Here is a 6,699-nt window from a genome sequence, read left to right as displayed (position 1 = left end):
CCGACAGATTATATTTTCGGGGACAGATATTGACTGTACCAATATTTCTGATATGGCTGATTATAGGTTTCAAGGTCTGTACCTTTTAAAGGGCCAAAAAGGTACACAATGTGTGTATTCTCAAGCGAATGTCAGGGGTACAACAGTTGTACCTTAAAGCACGTATGTTAGATTTTTGCCATCATAATTAAAAAAAATTGCGACAGGGGCATCCCCACAAAGGTACAAAGTCAGCACATTTTTTATGGGAGTGTGCAAGGTGGTTTTTGTTTCTGGCAGAAAATAACGATCTATATTTTGCACAGTGGTGGAATGTAAGTACATTTAATCAAGTACTGTATTTAATAGAGGTGGGGGGAAAATACAGCATAGTATCGTGATATTTTGTGTGGCAATATTATATCGATTCATGGCCGCCAAGTAACGAGTATCAATACTTAGCGTGCTTACTTTTAGGAATGTACTGGAGATATTGGTATCAAATGAAACTAGAAGATCTAAGGAATCTATTGGCAGCATGAGCATCAGGATATCTAAAGGGAAATTGTCAAAATAACGCTGCAAAGTTACGAGGGCTTTAGCTACATGCTGATTGGACAAAACAATTACTGATTAAATTTATAAAATCTTATCATGGGGCCTCTGCTGATTCATGATCACAAATGCTGATTTTATGTAGAATTTTGAGGTACTTTACTAGAGTATATCCACATATCTAATGTTATACTTCTACTCCACTACACTAAGAGGCAAATATTGTAAATTTTACTCCACTACAATCAGCTGACAGCTTTAGTTACTTTTCAGGTCGAGATTAAACATTAAAAAACATGATCAATTTAAAATAATTATGCATGTTTATAAATTAAACCACATAAAAGTATATTATGTAGTCAAAATGATTCCCATCTTAGTAAAATGCTGCTCACAGAAATGCATCAATCATATTATTACAATAATATATTTAGAATAATAACCTCATCTAAGTGTGTCCATTGTGCATAACAAGTAATTTACCTTCTGATACTTTAAGTACATAACTGTTGTTGCAGAATGTTTTCGTTGCTTTTATTTATTTTCTTCTGAGCAAAAGTTAGTTTTCATTCTGGTCTGGTCAGTTCTGGTCTATTCCATACAGTATGGTTATAGTTTCTGATCAGATCATGTGTTGACCCAGAAGATAAAACATGACAGCCCTTCAGTTCAGTCTGACTCATTGAAAGTATCTAATGCTTATTAACATGCACTGATTTTTTCCTCGAGAGTCATGGTGGGACCCTGATGGGAGCGATACGACACCACGATAAACATACGGGACCTTGGTTCCTTGTAAAAATCCAAAGCAATTATTGGAGAGCAGTGAATCTTTGCAATCTAATAGTGCTCTCGGTGTTCTTTTCGAGCTTTTAAACTAATTCGTGATTGATCGCTAATTATCGGTGACGGGGCCCCTGGAGACAGCCGAGCCCCTCCTCCCTTTTCACGGCGTGAAGGCAGCTATAACTTTCAAACAGTCGACTCTGCGCCTTGTTCTGGCAGCTCAATAGTCTTCAAGACGTTTGAATAATCATCGTGGCCTTTTTCCCAATAAAGAAGGTGGAGCGCTCCAACCATAAAGCACTGGAAACCCAATATTACCTTGTGGACGGTGCAATGGTCTGGGGCACAGGTAAACAGGGCAGTGATCAAAAGTTCTTCGACTGCATCATCATTTTCAAAGATATGCCCATAGCAATCAGCTGTTGAACTTTAGTCCTCGAGCCCAACGTGAAGTAAGTAGTTCCGGTAATGATTGAGAAGCTGGATTGATAACCTTCTCCGCGTAATGACAGCAGTGTCTCTTAATAGCGCGCCGATTGATGCGGCCTGCTTGGATGTGAATCACTCTTCGTACAAAAGCATTAACAAAGAGCGTCATCGATGACAATGTATTTTTTTTTTCAAGGTCGGATCAATTGAGGGGCAGGTTTTGTCTTGGAAATCTATGCTCCCAATTTGCGCTGTGCTGCAGGATCCAGACTATAAAACAGGAGCTGGTGTGTTGTGATGCTCAGAGCTGCTGTGCTGCTTTCACAACAGCAACTCCAGCAGGACAACAGCATGGACCTGACCCGAGCTGAGCAGGTAGGTCACGACCACTCTGCAGATTAAATTCAAGAATTATAGTGTCGCTGTGATCAGAAGATTATAGGACAATTTGCAGGCCATGCTAAGCAGCATTTAGCTAGTCAGGGAGCTAATAAAAGTGCAGGGTTTCCAAGTGCAACATATCACAATCATTTAATTGGTCATAACTACAGCAGCAGAAGTCAGAATCTTTTTATTGACATTGCACAAGTACAACGAAATTGAGGTAGCAGCTGTCAAATTCAATGCAATTTATACATATAACGAAACAAATAAAGAATAATACATGAATAAAAATATTGCACATTCCACCATCTGTAACTGACAGATGTCAGGCATGATGCATTCCAAGTGTTTTCAGGTGCAATACCAGCTTTGGGTAGCAACTGTTTTTTAGTCTGTTTATATTAGCTCTGATTCTTCTCACGGAGGGCAACAGTTCAAAATGAGTTTCTGAGTCTACTGTAGACATCCTGATGAATTTCTGGTCAGTGTTTATGACCCTCTGGAGCATTTTTCTTTCAGCTGCTTTCTTTCAGATAACTTGTTTAAGTTAAGAATGATGATTTGCAGCTTTTCTCTGTCTTACATCAAAGCAACTGTGATGTAAGACAGAGGGGTTTTTTGGACTGTTGGTGAGACAAAACAAGTAGTTTAATGGGGTCACTTTGGATTCTGCAAAATAACTTATGACATGTAACATATAGATTATTTATGGAGCAATTAGTAAGCGGATGAATCAACAATAAATATATGATTAACTGTAAAAAGGTTTAGCTGTTGAATACCTCTTAGAGATGTTGAAAAGAAACAATCAAGAGATATTGAAGTTTCCTTGTCAAGCGAATCCTCCATGTTTCCACAGTCTGTTATCTTCTCCTCTTTGCTCTTTTTGGCTGATTCTGTGTGTGTGTGTGTGTGTGTGTGTGTGTGTGTGTGTTTGTGTGTGTGTGTGTGTGTGTGTGTGTGTGTGTGTGTGCGTTGACTGAAACTTCCGACCGCCAGCATAACCTTCTTTTGTCTCATTTTTATTTCATTGGTCAGTGTTGTCAGTTGATGTTGTGTTGATGATTCAGTGTAGTCAGTTCAGTGTTAAAGTTTTGTTTGTACATGTTATTATCACTTTAATGTCTCACTGGGACTCTAAATGGAATTGAGCCATTGTTCATCTTACCAGTTAATATTTGATCACACACATGATCAGAAAATCCTTTTTGCCCTTCATTTTTTTCATGACCATGTGACACTGAGAAGGCCATGATAAGAGAGCTCATAAAGTTGAGTATTTTTTCCATATTTAGGCTAAATAAAATGATACTATCTGTGGTATATGGTAAAATGAATTTGTTACCATATGGCATCTTTATATGAATATGGAAGGGAACTGGAGTGACAGGAAGTATCCTTTAGATGTGGTCAGTTGTAAAGTCGTGCAAACTTCTTTGTTTCAAGCATGTTAAAAATGTTTATTTTGTGCTGAGTTCATTCAGTCCAATTGGCATTCCTTTCATGTTTACACTCCCACAGTTAACATTGTTCATGTTACCAGTTATCAGAAAAAACTATAGAAGCAGCATCAGTTTTAATGCACCACATATTTGGAACAAACTCTCACAAAACCTGAAGTCTGTCTGTCTTCAGCTCATCTCACATACTCCTTGGACCCATCAGTCACATCATTTTTGCTCAGTAACCTCTCATGCAGTGACATATAACATATAACTTACCTTAATGGTTGGCATACATAAACACAGATGAGTGTTTATTTAAAATGGAAATTAATTAATAAAATGACAGGCTTTTATGAGGACACCTACATGTTCTGTTAATGTTTCAACACCTGTCCTCACTATGGCCAACCCTAGATGCTTCTGCTTAGAGTCACCTCTAAACTGAACTCCAGCAATCAGCAGGCCACATTTTGACCTTTGTTGTGGCTCAAAAAACAGTAATCCATAGAAAAGTTTACTCTCATTTTGAACTAAAGCATCTGAAGAATAATATTGTTATAACAGGAAAGGGGGGTTTTCGACACAATTGCAGCATGGGGGAATCTTAAAGTTGGCTTTGCCGACATCTTGGTTAGTGTGGAAAAATCCGGAACCAGATTTGTTTACTGCTCTGTTCTGTTACTCTGTCTGTTCAGAACACGGTGGCTTATTTTAGTAATTGTCATGTTTTTGCTGGTTTATAGTAGAGCCTGGCCGATATGGGCCCTTTGAGACTGATACTGATATTGATTTTAGAGGGTAAAATGAATCGATAACCGATATGGTGACAGATATAGTTTTTTGGGGCTGGAATGAAAAAATACCTTTTTTATGTGTATTGTGCACCGATTTTTTTCCCACTGTAAATATACCCATAGAGCTACTTTCTCAAACATAACACTTTATTAAATAATATTTATTATTGTTATACATGATACAAACAATGTATTACATTGTAAACAATTCTCTAAATCATAATTGATAAAATAAAGAATAAATATCAATAATAAACATCATTACGGCACATATCGAACAGCATATATATGCCTTTGATAGGCCGATATCAGCTGATAATATCTGTCAAACGATATATCTGTCAGGCTCTAATTTAAAGTTTGTGGATGTTGCATTTCACCCAGGACACTGGGGTTTCTGTCCCATGTCAAAACAAAAGTTGACGAATTGTAGTAATGTCAGTTAATGTCCTTGTGTCACGTCTTTGCATAACTATGGCACGTAGTTACTTAACACCTTACCTTCTGGCATTTACATGCATTTGTATAACTTTTTAGTTTCTTTCATAACGTCTAACCAGGAACATTTTTTCACCTCATTATTTAATGTAAAAGTACATTAAGTATACTTATTTTTTCCTCTTCTCCATTGTTTAAACCTGCTTTGAATTACTATGTAGTACTTTGGAGTTGGGACGTGAAAAAAGGGATTCTCTCTCACTGCAGTATGAGTTTAGTCCAAAGGGTGGTACTAGAGCTCTATGTGTGGGTTTACTCAGGCTGGTTAAACAGCCACTGCAAAGCACAAGAGGGAAATCTAGAGCGCCATGCCTCACCTTCCTTAGTTTTCAAAATCTGCAGTTGTAAAGCCCAAACCTGCTTCATTTCCAGTGGTTTGACCAAAGCGTCTGTCCTGTGCACTCCAGCCAGAAGATAATGTGAAGAGAGCACTGATTAAGTGCTGTTGAGGGTAAAAAAAAGGAATGTGTCCAGACATTTGTTACTAATGATGCTTCGAACGTTTTGTCAATATGATAGCCTATAACCACGTCCATCAGCACCCAGCAGGAACAGATCAATACTTTTGCAAAATCATTTAATTGTTTTATCAATGAGTGAAAGTGTTTAAATTTCACGTCCACTCACAATAAGTCCAAATTGGACAATGTAATTGCTCTTTGTCCTTCCTCTATTTGATTTGAGTCCAGCCTGCTGACGAGATGCTGACTGAAAATGATTTAGCTCTCATTATAGTCCTGAACTAATTCATTTAATTTATTGAACAGTCCACTAAATCCATTGATTGTTCAACTAAATTCAATGGTATACTTTATTTTAAACGTGTGAGGTTTTAATAGATATCTTACTTTGCCAAAAGAGATCCGAAGAGCTGGAAGACATGCAGTATGTATTTGCTTTGTAACTTCAGGAGCCTCTTGGGAACATGTACGATATAAAACACTACATTTCTTTTCCATTGCTACGATAGCTTCTGATCGAAAATATAAAACCTTGTGGTAGTTGATACTTGGCTATAGTAGTACTGTTATGACAATGGTAAAATCAATTTGATCCAAAAAAGTTGGGCCTCTGTAAAAATGTAATAAATACAGAACACAATCCTTTGTGACCTACATTCAGTTGAATACAGCCAAGATATCTAGTCTCAAACTGAGAAACTTGATTTTTGTAAATATTTAACCCCTAGTTATTGTCCCAACTTTTTGGGAAATTGGGATGTATATTAATATTATTAATAAACATTCATTACAACTGCAACGTTGTATATGGATTTAATTTCTAATTTTGCACTTGTAAGATGGAATCAATACGAGGCAGCATTATACTTGAATACAGGCATCACACTGCTTAGCAAGTGCATGTTTGTGTGTTCTTTAGCTACTTGTTATTGGTTTATTGACTGAGAGAACGACAAACAAACAACTGTCTTGCCGCTTTTATTGCTTTCCAACACCCCCCACTATGCACTTAGGGTTGTTCACCAATATACCTCACACATCTGTGTTTGCACAGGAGCAGGCTGATGGACACTGTCCCTCTATGGTCTGTAAACAGCTTGCTCTCTTCAGACGGCGGGGATGGCGGGCTGGTGGTCGTCAGGGGGGTTAAGGTTGATGAACGGTGTTTGTCTGACCTGCTTCATTTCATCCCAGACAGGCTGTGGGGGCTGCAGGTTGTGGCCAAGGGGGCAGTCGAGCCGGAGTTAATGACAGGGCTTTGTTCGGCGCTGGGGCTCTTGTCAGGATAGGCCCGAGCCAGACAATAGCCAGGGTCACAGGTCCTCAGAGACTCAGGGTGAGAGGGCTAATGAGTCAGTATTGAGCTAA

The sequence above is a fragment of the Centropristis striata genome, chromosome 4 (assembly GCF_030273125.1).
Source record: "Centropristis striata isolate RG_2023a ecotype Rhode Island chromosome 4, C.striata_1.0, whole genome shotgun sequence".
Lineage (NCBI taxonomy): Eukaryota > Metazoa > Chordata > Actinopteri > Perciformes > Serranidae > Centropristis > Centropristis striata.
Note: the sequence above shows the minus strand (reverse complement) of the source record.